At 33.0% G+C, this 15,765-nt stretch overlaps 1 non-coding gene across 1 annotated transcript; it reads right to left on the bottom strand.

Moving 5' to 3' along the window:
• Window positions 1-14,289: 14,289 nt before the first annotated feature.
• On the bottom strand, window positions 14,290-14,362 carry TRNAK-UUU (transfer RNA lysine (anticodon UUU)). Its single transcript has one exon. It is a non-coding gene; the product is annotated as a tRNA-Lys (tRNA).
• Window positions 14,363-15,765: the final 1,403 nt, after the last annotated feature.

Raw genomic sequence — 15,765 nt, 5'->3', positions numbered from 1 at the left:
TTAAGTTCAGAGCCAAAATTTCAGAGGCAAAATTTTGCTCCCTCAATATCGTTCCCGCATGCAACTCTTTGTGAGATTTTGTTCCTGCCCAGCCCACAACAATTCTCTGCGTATACTTTGTCCAACTTAATCTCTTCTCCTTTGTCATCTTCTCTGCAGCGAACCAGCGAACTGTATGTTTTCGATTTTGCTTTTATGCATTTTTCTTTTTGTATATCTCTAATCATGATCAATGTTGTGTTTGTCATCAAGTATGTGTGAAATGTCCAAAATAATGATTATAACTTGATTCGCTGAGGAATAAGGAGCGGATTTTTGTGAGAAAGTTATTGAAAACCTTTTGGTATTGAAATGTGTTTGTGGTTCAATCAATATATTGATTATGTAAGGATATTTTAAAAAAATAATCCTAAGAATTTGTAAGCTAAGTGTGTTTAGGAATTTTAGTTAACTGTGCTTCTATTAAAGATGCATCTAATTAGGCGCTGGATTTTAGTTTTTTAGTTTAAATATTAAGGACATTTCAGAAAAATAGTCCTAAGAATTTATAAGCTAATTTTAGTTAATTGTGCTTCTATTAAAAATGTATCTAATTAGGTTCTGGATTTTAATTTTTTTAGTTTAAATATTAAGAACATTTCAGAAAAATAGTCCTAAGAATTTGTAAGCTAATTTTAGTTTACTGTTCTTCTATTAAAGATGCATCTACTTAGGTCCTGGATTTTAGTTTTTTAGTTTAAATATTAAGGATATTTCAGAAAAATAGTCCTAATGTTTACGTTCTATTTTCTTCTTTATAGTGTGCTAATGGAAGGAGATCGTGTTTTCGTGTTTGATGATTTGCGTAATTCGATGAGCTATTGGAAAGGAGATTTTCAGTATAAGGAAACAATAAAAAGTTTCTTGTCGAACACGCAATGGAAGAAGTTGAGGGATGGTGTTTTCGAAAACTTTTTTCGATTACAAGGTGTGAAGTTTTGTGATAAACTTATTCATTATGTGTTGCTTTCAGAAATTGTAAGCAATGACTCGAATTCAATGACATTCAAGGTTTTTTTATCATGAAGTGAAGTTTACACGTGAAGCGTTCCAGATAATTATTGGGTTAAAATATTTTTCTTCAGTGGACTTCAAAGTTTTGAGTGAAAGAGAGAATACGCTTTCGAAAGTCTACTTCCCTGGAAAGGATAGAATTGAGTTAGGCGATTTGTGGCATTTTATTACTAGTCACCCATATGGTACAACTGCATTATTTGTAGGTAGCCATGACGATGCGGTGAAGTTGGCAATAATTTATTTTATTGAATCTGTGTTGATGGGGAAGCGCACGAATCAGAATGTGTCTGAGCGGGTAATGAAAATCATAGATGACGATGAACTCTGCTCTTCTTTCAATTGGGGCTCTCTTTGTTATGAAAAGTTACTAAAATCATTGAAGAGTTGCTTGAAGCCCAAACAAAATACTTCAGACAATGAGAATGAGAATGAATAAGAGAAAGAGAAAGAGAAAGATAAAGAGAAGGACAGTTATACTATACTTGGCTTCCCTTTCGCCTTCTGTGTTTGGATTATGGAAGTATTCTCAATTTTTCAAAAAAAATAATTTGTGAACTTCAGAGAATGTGGGTTCCCTCGGATGCTATGTTATTCAGATATGAAATCTTCACATTATGACACCTTATGTAAAAAGTACTTCCATAATGAAAAAGTAAGTTAATAGGATTACTAGCTATTTTTTTTGTTTATGTGTTTTAGTTCTGAATACTTACATTTTTTTTCCCTTATATAATAGTTGTATCTGTTGCTCGAGATGGTACCATTTCTTTCTTCTGAAGAAGATGCGGAGTCCGCTAGTGTACATGTGCCATTGTCTCAAGATCAAAGTTCAATGCCTTCAACACAATTTGATGAAATCTTGCTTAAGAAAATTGTTAACGTAGGTTTTCTATCTTTGAATACCATTAGTTTTTTATTTGCTTATTTTTGCTTAAGAGACTTTTTTATTTTTATGGTTTTTGATTCAGAGATTATCGGAGAAGTTCAAAAAGGATATGCAGGCAGAAAGTACTAGAATACATAAAAAAAATAGCTTTATCAGAAAAAAGATTCAAAATGACATCAAGGTAATATCCTTAATTTCTGTGCTTGTAACTCTAAGTTAAAGACACTATGCCCTTAATTTTTGAGCTTGTAACTCTAAGTTTAGGACTTCCTATCCTTAACTTTTGAACTTGTAACTCTAAGTTCAGGATTACATGGCCTTAACTTTTGAACTTGGAACTCGAAGTTCAGGACTACCTGTCCTTAATTTCTGTTCTTGTAACTCTAAGTTAACGACTACTTGTCCTTAATTTTTGTGTTTGTAACTCTAAGTTAAGGGCCAAATGTCCTTAATTTGTGAGCTTGTAACTTGAAGTTTAGAATTACAAGTCCTTAACTTTTTAACTTATAACTCTAAGTTCAGGACTACATGTCCTTAACTTTTTAACTTGTAACTCTAAGTTCAGGACTATATGTCCTTATTTTTTGAACTTGGAACTCTAAGTTCAGGACTATCTGTCCTTAATTTCTGTGCTTGTAACTCTAAGTTAAGGACCAAGTGTCCGTAACTTATAAGCAGCTAACATTCTGATTCTTATTTTAAATACTATCTCACAGGCTTTAAAGAAAAACCTAGGATCAAAGATTGATATTTTATTTAAGCTTCTTGACAAACCTCATGAAAGGACCATAGAGAGAGAACCTAGTGTTCCAATTAGCAAAGATGCAGTTGATAATCAATGTGATGATATAGATGTGCATGTAGAAGATCATTATGAAAGCGATTATAGAGATGCGCATCTAGAAGATGAAACTAATATTGGCATCGAAATTGGGAAATGTTAGATACAATTTTTGAATTTGTTGTCATTGAAATTTATATTCAATAGCATAATACATATAAACATTTTTGTGATTACAAATGTGTGTAGAATCTTTCGATGGAGTGGAATGTCAAGACCAAGAAAATTCAAAAGAGACAAGTGTAACAGAAATAATTTATAAATCTGGAGTGCAATCTCAGGATTTAAAAAATCCATTGGGAACAAGTATAAGTGAGATTGTATGCAAATGTGTTGAAGGAATATATGATCTATCTACACCTCTCTCACTTAAAGAGAAATTTGGAAATCAAAATGATGCCAATCAAGGTTAGGTGGAATTTTCATGATATGTTGAATGTTAGTTTTAGTAAACTATTAGTAACAAGTATTAATTGTAAAGGTTACAGAATCTTTTGAAGCTACAAGGAAAGAAGATGGAGTGGACTATCAAGATGATGAAATTTCAAAAGAGAGAAGTGGAAGACAATCTCAAGACATAGAAAATACCCAAGGAACAAGCATAAGTGAGATTGTTTGCAGATGTATAGAAGGAACATATGATATCTCTACACCTCTATCTCTTACAGACAATATTAGAAGCCAAAAAAATGCTAGTCAAGATAATGATTTAACTGGCATGATCTTGACAGTTGCAAAAGGTTAGACAGAGTTTTTTCATCTTATATATATTTGTTTTAATCAAAGATTAGTAACAAGTACTAATTGTGTTAGCTCTTGTAAATATTTTGCAGAATCTTGTGAAGTTGCAATCGAAGAACATGGAGAACAATTGCAAGATAAAGAAAATGCAATCAATATGTCAGCTCCATTGTTTGTTAAACAAATACAAGAAGGCAGCGTGGCCAACATAGGTATTGATTGTGTCCTTAATATTGTATTCATAATTCAAATTGTCAGGACATTTCAAAAATTATGTCCTTAGTTTTTGTCTCTTCATTTGACAATTTGTCCTAGAATTGAAGACTTGCAGCAAACTAATGTATATGTAGTGTTGCTTGCAGAGCAAAACAAAGATGAAGTCGTTAACCAATATACTAGAAAAAGGAAGAGATATAGTATTGATTTTGATGATCCATCATTTGCTAGTCTTACTCTTACTCCTCCGACTACACAAATGAGCATTGATGAGGGTTTGTCTATGGAGGTTGAAGGAAATGTTGAAGAAGAGCTTGGTCGAGGGAAAAGGAATAAAAAGCTTAGTTGGTAATTGAAATCTCCTTTTGAACAGAAAAGAAAAAGAGGAACATCGATGGTGCACAATGAAAATACTCCCGAGTATACGGGCTAGATAAAATTAAAATATACTCGTACATATATTTTTTATTATGCCAAAGATGATGAAAACTTATTGAAGAAATTCATTGGGTGGTTGGGCAAGGAGAAAAAGAAAGGTCGCAAAAAAGTGTAAGTCCCTAAATGTATTCATTATTTCTTAATTGCTTACATTTGTGTCTTGAACTTGTAATTTTAAATTCAGTACTAAGTGTATTGAGCTTCCAACTCTAACTTCATGACTAAATGTCCTAAATTTTTGAGCTTGTAACTCTAAGTTAAGGATTAAGTGTCCTTAACTTTTGATATTGTAAGTCTAAGTTCAGGACTAAGTGTCCTTAACTTTTAAACTTGTAACTGTAAGTTAAGGACTACTTGTCCTTAATTTTTGAATTTGCAACTCTAACTTCAGGACCAAGTGTCCTTAATTTTTGAACTTTCACTCTAAGTTTAGGACCGATTGTCCTTAACTTATGAGCTTATTACTCTAAGTTCAAGACTCATTATCCTTTAATTTATGAGCTTATAAGTCTAAGTTCAGGACCAAGTGCCCTTAACTTTTGAACTTGTAACTGTAAGTTAAGGACTACCTGTCCTTAATTTTTGAATTTGCAACTCTAACTTCAGGACCAAGTATTCTAAACTTATGACCTTCTTACTGTAAGTTCAGGACCAAGTGTCCTTAATTAGTAATTGAGGACTAACTTATAAAATTTCTAACTTTGATATTTTTAAAATTTTCAGGGGACAAACTGATATATATGCTGAGGATAATGGTGTGAGAAAGAATCCATATAAATTGTACTATCAAAATATCAGTAGCAAAATGTTCTTCCTTGAGCTTTCAGATAATAGCTTTGTACTTGATGATAAGGTTTGATAATTCACAAGGCATTTGTTTTCTTTCTTCTTAATGTATTGTTTTTTAATTATTTATGACTGATGGATTTTTTTTTTCTTTTTTTGCCTTTTTATGAAGCATATTGACATTGCCCTGTATTATTTGAGAAAGAAGGAATGCTACCACCTTTGCACCTATCTGTTTCATTGCACAACTACATATATACTTTTTGATAACTATATGCTACTTATGTATAAGAATTTTAATAAAGATGCTTCTGATGAGTTTTGGTGTGGTGATAATCAATTGGTTCTCACACCATATGTGTGGGGTGACAATCGTAGATGTGGAATTGCTTGGACAGAGGTTGACAAAATCTTTTTTCCATGTCGGCTTCCTTCAGAAGATAGTAATGATGTGACATATTTTCTTTTGGGGGTATTGGACTCGAATGAGAGAAAGATTGATGTGTACGATTCCATATATAGTGAGCCTTATGAGCAAGGAATAAAACACATTGAAATGTATGCACGCATGATCCCCCACTTGCTAAAGTTCTCACAGTTTGAGAAAAATCACAAGTCTTTTGGAAATGCATTCAACAAATTTGATATTCAGTGGCAAAGATCATCACACCAAACTGGATCGTACGTGTTGTCATTTGCTATATAATCTATATGTACTTTAGATTTATTTTATTAAAGATATTGTTTAATTGACTCCATATCTTATATTTTCTTAGGACTGATTGTGGTGCATTCCTAATCAAGTATGTGGAGTTGTTGATGATGGGAAAGGATGTGGAGAAATTCCTACTGAGGACATATCAAACTTCAGAAAAGAACTTGCAGCAAATCTTTGGGCACATGGAGAGTGGAAAAGAAATTTTGGTTATGATACACCACCAGAAAATGTCGGCGACGACTATGATAGTGAAAATGAAACTTCTTGCCCAAAGGAACTGTAGTGTAGTTGTAAAGAAAGCAGTTGTAGTAGAATTGGAATAAAATTGCTGTAAAGAATCCATATGAATTCTGAAATATCCTATAAATTGTTCACAAGGCACTTTATTTGTATAGCATAATATTTTGGTCACAGCTATGCCAAATTACAGTTTCAATAGTAATATGAAGACATCGTGTTATTAATTTCTTTCTTTCTGTTAACTATTGATTTGTCCATTTTTTCACAGTTTTAAAGGGCCAATCTTTGATTAAATTGTCTTGAAGTTTTTAGAAAATTAAAGCAACACACATTGATTGTTGTAGAACTTCAGGATCTGTTAACTATATCCTGATTTGTTGAAGGATGAAAATAATATTCAGGACATATTTTTTTAAATGTCCTAAACTTCTGAAAATATAGACAATAAACTGAGATTTCCAGAAGTTAAGGACTATATATTTTTCAACAGTTTTTCAACAAAGGCTCAATGCAAAGATGAGCAAAAATGATGAAATCTTAAACAGCCTCTCGGGCAAAGTATCACTCATATAGAGCCCCTCGGGCAAACCTCACAGTCACTCGTGCCACTCGGGCATACCTCACAATCACTCTTGCCACTCGGGCATACCTCACCATCACTCTTGCCACTCGGGCATACCTCACAATCACTCATGCCTCACAGTCACTCAGCACTCGCACTCAGTAGGTACCTGTGCTCATTGGGGGGGGGAGGTGTACAGACTCCGGAGGGGCTCCTTCAGCCCAAGCGCTATATCAAGCCAAATCATGACATAAATCACTCAGGCCCTCGGCCTATATCAAACATGTTGCGGCGTGCAGACCGATCCCATAAATATCCTCACAAATCAGGCCCTTGGCCTCACTCAGTCATAAACCTCTCAAGCCACTCGGGAATTTCAGTAAAAACAGGGAACTCAGCCCAAAACAACATTTATATGCATCAAACAGAGTAATAAAACTGAGTTATGCAGTAAACAGGTATGACCATGACTGAGTATAGATTTTCAATCGAAAACAGTGAGAGGATAGTAAGAAAAGGCCCCTGAGGGTCCAAGTAGTACTGGCACAAGGCCCAAACATGACATTCAACCTAATTTACAGAAATTATTTCTAAAACACATAAGTATTATACAGTTTCAACAAAGTATGCAACTCTACAGTTGCTACGGGACGGACCAAGTCACAATCCCCAACGGTGCACGCCCACAAGTCCGTCACCTAGCATGTGTGTCACCTCAAAATAGTAAAAACGATACGAAATCCGGGGTTTCATACCCTCAGAACAAGATTTACAATCGTTACTTATCTCAAACAGTGTAATTCTTTATTCCTCTATGCCCTTGCCACGAGAATTTATCTCTGAAAGCCTCGTATCTAGCCACAATTAATTCGATTCAGTCAATACCAATTATTGTAATTAATTTCATAAGGAAATACTAATTTTCCAATAAAATCCGAAATTAACTCAAAAATTTTCCGTGGGGCCCAAGCCTCGGAACCCAACAAAAGTTATAAAGTATGAACGTTCATCCAACCATGAGTCCAACCGTACAAATTTTACCAAATTCCGATATCAACTCGACCCTCAATCTTTAATTAAAGTCTATGAAGATTTCTACCATTTTCAACCCAATCTTTACCCATTTGAATTTAATAATCTTTCCACAACCTTATTGGTATGTATACATAATACTCTTATATCCAAGAATCATACTATTATTCAGTCATCTTTACTCCAAACCCGAAATTGAAGAATTAGGGAAAGAAATTCTTACCTCTTTGAAGCCCTAGCAAGATCCTTGTGAAATGTTCAAACCTTGAACAAAAATTGATGGATAAATGACTAAGTCTTCGCTTTCTCTCTCTAAAATGCTCTCACCTCTCTCTAAAATGTCAGATTTTGGCTCAAAATGAGCTTCAAGGGCTATATATTGAAGTTGTGTCGGGTCAAAAATTAGAAAGAATGGAAGCTCCGACGCAGTTATGCGATCGCATAATAGGTATGCGGTCCCCATACCGGCCGCATAACTTGGCCTCCAAAGCTGGGCATTACTGACCCAGTCTGCGGTCATTATGCGGCCCGTATACTTGTTCTGCGGTCGCATAATGCACCGCAAAATAGGTCTGCGGTCGCATAGTGCACCGCAGATTTTCCTCAAATCTTGCCCCTCTCCTGATCCATTTTGCGACTATTATGCGGTCCGCAGAGTGATTCTGCGACTGCATAGTGATCGCAGAAATGACCCTTTTTCGGACAAAATTTTTCTTTACACATCGGTGCATTGTTCAACCCAAAAAGTCCGAGCCGCGGCGAGCAAGCTCCCCGCGAGAAATTTCTATAATCTTTGTACTAATTGATCTACCTCGGCACCACCAAACCTTAATTTCCTTAGCAAAATTTCTCCGGGGTCGTTACACATAAGTCAACATCCGGTTAACCTTTTTAACTTAAATTCTAAACCTTGGCACTAAGTGCTCCAAATCATTTTAAAACCTCACCGGACCCAAACCAATTACCCCAGCAAGCTAAATAACAACTGTAATTCATAATTTGAGCAGTAAATGGGGGAACGAAATTACAATAGTCAAAAAGACCGGCCGGGTTGTTACACCTGGTTAATGAAATCTTCAAATCGAATTGCCTCAGATACTAGAACAAGCTTTGTTTGATGATCAAGATACTTATAGTCTGTAGTCCATCTACCATTAAAAGCAACTATAATACATATTATATCCATCATGCAAGTCAAGAAAATGGGAAATTCATGACATATTTATACAACAATCGTGAAATTAAGGACACGATGTCCTAAACTTTATCAATACAAGTTGCAAAACACATGACACTATGTCCTTCATATTTAGAATAACAGTCATGAAGTGAAGGATATCATTTCCTAAACTTTATCAATATAAGTTGCAAATACAGGACACTATGTCCTTAATTTTTACACAGTAGTCATGAAGTTAAGGACATCATGTCCTAAACTTTATCAGTACAAGTTACAAATACAGGATACTATGTCCTTAATTTTTACACATTAATCATGAAGTTAAGAACATCATGTCCTAAATTTTATCAATACAAGTTGCAAATACAGGATACTATGTCCTTAATATTTACACAGTAGTTATGAAGTTAAGGGCATCATGTCCTAAACTTTATCAATACAATTTGCAAATACAGGACACTATGTCGTTAATATTTAGAACAACAGTCATGAAGTTAAGGACATCGTGTCCTTAACTTTATCAATACAATTTGCAAATACAAGACACTATGTCCTTAATATTTAGAACAACAGTCTTGAAGTTAAGGACAACGTGTCCTTAACTTTATTAATATAAGTTGCAAAACACAGGACACTTTGTCCTTAATATTTTTTAGAACAACAGTCATGTTAAGGACACCAAATCCTTAACATTATGTCCTCAATATTTACAGAACAATCACAGAGTTAAGGACGCGATGTCCTTAACGTTATCAATGCAGAAAAGAAAAAAAAATCAAATTCCTAGCATCTTATTCTTCAGTAACGAAATAAAAATTCACACAAACACACAAAAGCATATAGAGATATCTGAAACTTTAGAACTAACTGCAATTTTATTGAGAATTTTGGACGAGAAAGTTGAATTCTTTAGTTTGAAATCGGAAGAGAAGCTTCTTCAATTTGGGACGATCACAGCAATTCCCTGCACGTAAGTTTGAGCTACTGCTGATCGTAAATAAGGAGCGTAGGTATCAGCGAAATCCTTATAGCAGAAGGGTATTTTCGTCCAGGCGGGTAAAAGTTTATTAAAGCAGTGGCTAAAGACTAAAGACATTTAAAACTATGGCTTAAAAGTAAATACATGTGTTATTACTGGCTATCTGTGCACATCGGCCTCATTTGTCATACTCTTACTATTCAACTAAAATTCGTGGGCTAGAATCATCTCTACTTAATAAAAAATATGTGATTCCCTTCTCTTATCTATTTTTTCTTTCTATCTCTCCAAACAAACCAGGTCCTAAATGTTTCAACTATATTATACTACTGTCAATAAAGTAACTCAGTCTATCGAAAATAACCTCTCGATTTTTGTTGTTGTTGTCAATAAAGAAACCTAACGGTTAAACTTGTGCTCGTTCAAAATTCATGACCTCTTGGCTATTGTCTTGTCAAACAGTATTACCTACAATTATTTTAGTCTCACATATCAACCTACCACACACACAAAGTGAGAGCTCGGAACCAAAATGTGATATTTTTTGACTCAAATGACCAAAATGCATGAAAAATAAAAGATGGTGACCAAAATATGTATAACGTCCTTTTAAAGGGCGCTATACCTTAACGACCGTTTGCCCGTAAAGGTATAGCGCCCTTTAAAAGGGCGTTATACGTGAACTTGAAAAGAGCGGGAAGGTATAGCGCCGTTTATTAAGGCGCTATACATATTTTGTAGGCCCGTCAATAATTCTTCAGGGCTTAACTGACACAACAATAATTCAAATTGGTATAACGCCCTTATTTAAGGCGCTATACGTAAAAAGTATTGTACCCCGGGACTGGTTTTTGCCCTATTTAAGGAGGTTAAGTATTTTCTAAAAATTCATTCATAAATATTCTCAAGTCTTCTGAAATACTTCTTCGTTAAATTATTTTGCATTTTGTCATAATGTCTGAAGAGCGAAAAGTAAGGGTTTTATTATATTGGGGGAGGGGAGGGTTGAGGTAGTGTGGCGAATAACTCAGTAACTTATAGTTTATCTCCATAGTATCATGTTAAGTTGTCATTTACAATGGAGTACGATACATTGGTATCATTTTTATGTAAAAACAATGAGTGTGAGCAAACGTTCGATGAACCTTAAAGTAACCGGAAGATATCCGTATTCTGTCACTCCGTAAGGGGTTGCTTGTTATGCTGAGTTTAACATCCAGGACGATGAAACTCTAAGAGATTTTTTGAGGACTCCGGATGAATACCAGGAATTTCTTGTGATAAAAATATTAGAAATGTACGTCAAGGTTGAAGACGTTCGCAATAATGAGATTGCGCAAAGCAGGGATATCCTTCAATCATCGGGTGGTTATTTTGGAGCAGTTTTAGCCGAACAGGTTTCGGCTGAAAGAGTTTGGTCTGATCTAAACTTATCTCCACGGGCGAATGAGGAGCGAGGAAATAATTTCTCTCCTACTTTACATGATCCACAAGACAAGTGGTAAACTTCAATTTTTCTTTATGTTACGGTGTTTATTTTTGCTGTATTGAATTTGTATTAACACTCATATATTCCACAGGGGGTACCGGCCAAATATGAATTTTACAAGTTATGAACCAACATCCAGTTGGAATATGCGTAGTTCTGGTGTGTTGGATCATGGTGGTCCATCTGGGAGTCATCACCAATAGGTTAATGTCCATCATGAGATGTCAACACATTACGATTTGTAAGTGAAGTGATATAGCTATATGTAAAGTATTTGTCAATTTGAGTAACTCATTATTTTGTTGATTGTGCAGTGAAAACGAGCAACTTGAACGTCTTGTCCTGACTCAATTGCCCAAACAACTTGAGTAACTCATTATTATTTTATATGTTTGTTTGTAAATTAAATAATTAATTTTCATAATTAAACAAGATTTAATTATTAAATATTCACATATGAGTTCCAGGCTCGATATTTGAGACCTAGTAACACCAAGATATCCTGAATTCTTGTGTTCATGATGAAAAAATTATCTCGATTTATCACTCAACATGTCTGTTATTTTAAATGTTAGTTTATTATTTATATGTTAGTTTAATATTATATATGTTAGTTTTATTAATTTATATGTTAGTTTTATTATTTTATATGTTAGTTTTATTATTATATATTTTTGTTTATGACTCACTTATTTTTACTATAATAAAATTAAATAATTATTTTTCATAATTATACAAGATTTAATTATTAAATATTCACATATGGGTTCCGGGCTCGATATTTGAGGCCCAGTTGCACCAAGATATCCTGAATTCTTGTGTTCATGATGAGAAAATTATCTCGATTTATCACTCAACATCTCTGTTATTTTAAATGTTAGTTTATTATTTATATATTAGTTTAATATTGTATATGTTAGTTTTATTAATTTATATGTTAGTTTTATTATTTTATATGTTAGTTTTATTATTATATATTTTTATTTATGACTCACTTATTTTTGACTATAATAAAATTAAATAATTAATTTTCATAATTATACAAGATTTAATTATTAAATATTCACATATGGGTTCCGGGCTCGATATTTGAGGCCCAGTAGCACCAAGGTATCCTGAAAATATTATTGTTTTCTCATACTTAGTCCAGAAAATATTTTTGTTTTCTCATGTTATTTTCTTACGATTGTTGACTAAAATTGGACAGAGTTTGTGTTTGAATTATCAGCTTTTTTGACGTATTTTTGGGTATAATAGATACTTAAATGATTAATTTCAATAACTACAAGGATACTACGCTAAAGGGCACTACATTAGGCCACAAGATACCACTAGAGGAAACTAAAGTAATAATTTATCTATTTTACTAGTCTTTAAGTAAATAAATAATCTAAATCGGATAAAAATAATAAATAAATTTAATCACAAAATATTCACGAAAATACATATACCACAGTAAAAAGTAACTAATTAATATTTTTTTTAACAACTAATAATTTCTCTCTATTTTACTAATTTTTTGGGGGGGAATTCTGATTTGGTGGAGAAGGGAAGGGGTCGATTTTTTATGTAGGTATAGCGCCGTTTATTAAGGCGCTATACTATAACGCCTTAATAAACGACGCTATACTATAACGCCTTAATAAACGACGCTATACCTTTTCGCTCTTTTCAAGTTCACGTATAACGTCATTTTAAATAGCGCTGTATCTTAACGGGCAAACGTCTGTTAAAGTATAGCGCCCTTTAAAATGACGTTATACATATTTTGGTCATTATTTTATTTTTTTCATGCATTTTGATCGTTTGAGTCAAAGAATACTACATTTTGGTTCCGGGCTCTCCAAACTGATAAGAGAGAGGAGCTAAAAGGGAATAAAAACAAAGACCTCGAGCATTGGAAGCTATACCATTTTTATATGTTTGAATTCAACATTTCCAAAAATTGGAAAGGCAAGACATTGTACCCTATAAGCTACGGTAGTTATGAGTAGGGTTAGTAGTGTCAAAAGTTGACATCTCAAAAACAGTTAAAAAAAAAAAAAAGGTATTAAAAAGATTCCCCCATCACTGCTTTGACCTAGTCAATGAGACAATGAAAAATAGGAGCAGAAGAAAAGAAGAGATCCATAACAGAATTTGTTAATTTTTTTTTGAAGGTGCTAGAAACCAAGTGTTGAGGAATGGGCTGTTTCTTTTATATCCACTGCAATATAATTGTTTCTTTAATCAAAGTTTGCTGCATTGGGGTTGTGGGTTTTGCAGACACTGGCCATTATTATTCAATTGTTTGCTCTCTGATTATTAAAGCTATGTTTTTTTTTTGGACACAAGTGCAAACCACAAATCCAATATAAGACCCTTTGTGCATGCAGCTCAGTCTATAACTTTTGGATAAATTGTCTCACTTTGAAATTGAGAAGAGAATAATAACTATTACTACCTCAATTCTAAGCAAGTTGAGTTAGTTATATGAATTCTCACTGTCTGAATCACTCAATTTAAGTTTATCTTATAGTTTATTTGGCCAAAAGTATTTATTTTTTTTTACCAAAAGTAATTTTTTCCCAAAGTCAGTGTTTGGCCAAACTTTTGAGAAGCAAAAACAGTTTTTTCAAAAGCATTTTGAGAAAAAAATACACTTAAAAATACTTTTTAAAAGTTTGACCAAACATTAATTGCTACTCAAAAGTATTTTTTAAATTATTTAGTCAAACATAAATTGCTTCTCACCAAGCACTTTTGAGAATTAATACTTTTCAAATAAGCTTATTTTAGAAGTTTGACCAAATATGCTATTTATCTAATTTATAAAAAATAGTTTTTCTACCACTAAAATTTGCCATATTTTCTATTAGCAATAAAGTTCCAACAAGATTAAAGAACTCCTTGGATATATTTGACCTAAAGTAAATGTTCTAGTTTGATTTAGCTAAAATTCTAGCTTGTGGAATTACAATTTACATTGTGCTAAATAACAATAAAACATATGATAATATCATCTCTTTTTTCTGTTTTCCGTTGCATTACCTTTTCATTTTCCTAATACATATTTTTCTCCTCATTCATAAATAAAGGCGAAATTGTAGAGCAAATTTGGCTGAAAATGAAAAAAAGTAGGTGAACGCCGTCTGTGGGAATCGAACCCACGACCACATGGTTAAAAGCCATGCGCTCTACCAGCTGAGCTAAGACGGCTTGTTGTCAGTTTAGTTATTCATTTAACTAATATACTAATGTATTACTAACCACGTGGATCATTTGAGTTAGACAAGTGTCAGTTACTGAAGTTCAGTATTTGCAAAATACTCACAATTAGACTAGTGTTTGCAAATATTAAAACGATTTAAAGGTTCACCAATTTCATGCATTGTGCATATTTTTTGCTTTTTATTTGACTTATATTTTATTTTTGCTTTTTGGTGTAAGTATTTTCCATCTATATATTCCTGTCTACAGAGGCGGATGTAGTGTATTACCTACGGGTTCAACTGAATCCATAACTCTCGACGCAGAGTAAAAATTTGTAAGTAAAAATTCATTAAAATTGTAAAAATAATAGATTTGAACCCATAACTTTTAAAATATAATGAGTTCAATGCTAAAAATTTTAAAATTAAACCCATATAATTTAAATCTTGGATCCGCCTCTGCATGTCTAGCATTTTTAATTAGTCTATTTTTTATCCCTTTAAAGCCTCTTTAACATACATTTCAGATTTTATGCATCAAATTTAGCTAGCGTTTGAACATAAAATTGGTTGAAACTTGAAAAGAATGAGTTTTTCTAGATGAAATAAAAAATAATTTTTGAAAGTTAAAATTGTGTTTAACATGCATATTACTTGAAAAGAATTTAAAGTTTTATGAGTAGAAAACTTCAAAAACTACTTTGGAGCTATTTTTGGGATTTGAAAATTTTGTTTTCAAAATCTGCCAAAAATGAGTTAAATTCTATTAAAAAAAACAGATATTTGAAAATAAATTTGAAAAAAACTCTCAAATTTTATGGCTGAACAGGAACTTAAGTAGTAGTGTATTTTTTTTAAACCTTTGGTCACTGATAGTGAAAAGCAAAATAAAAAATAAAAAAAATCAAGTAGTATTTGTCACTTGTGAATAAGTAGCAATTTGACCATAGAGTAGATCCAGTGAACCAACAGTCATAGTATGGAACATAGATAGAAAAATAACCAAATAAATAAAAGAAGTCAAATAAACTTTTTTCCCTTTTTCTTTGGGAAAGGGAGTGGGGCATTGTTTAACTTGGATTTATTATCAGATTAAGAGGCATTCAAAATATTTTTTTCCCCTCTAATTTCAATGAAAATAACAATTCAGATATTTTTGCTTAAGTTTTGGTGAGCAGAATTATTCCATACCTAAATTATAACAAATATTCCATAAAATAGTCGAGCTACACAAAAGTTGATCTGAACATTGTTAGAAAAAAAAAAAACAGTCCGTTACACAAAATATTCTGTGTTCACGCAGGTCTCGGGAAGAACTGCACCCCAAGGGAGTGTGACGTAGGCAGCCGACACTAATGCAAGTATAAATTGCTAATTTCAAGACTCGAACTCGTGACCTATAGGTCACGC

This window comes from Nicotiana tomentosiformis, chromosome 7, assembly GCF_000390325.3.
Source record: "Nicotiana tomentosiformis chromosome 7, ASM39032v3, whole genome shotgun sequence".
Lineage (NCBI taxonomy): Eukaryota > Viridiplantae > Streptophyta > Magnoliopsida > Solanales > Solanaceae > Nicotiana > Nicotiana tomentosiformis.
The sequence above is the reverse complement of the archived record's forward strand: the minus strand, read 5'-3'. Positions and strand labels throughout refer to the sequence as shown.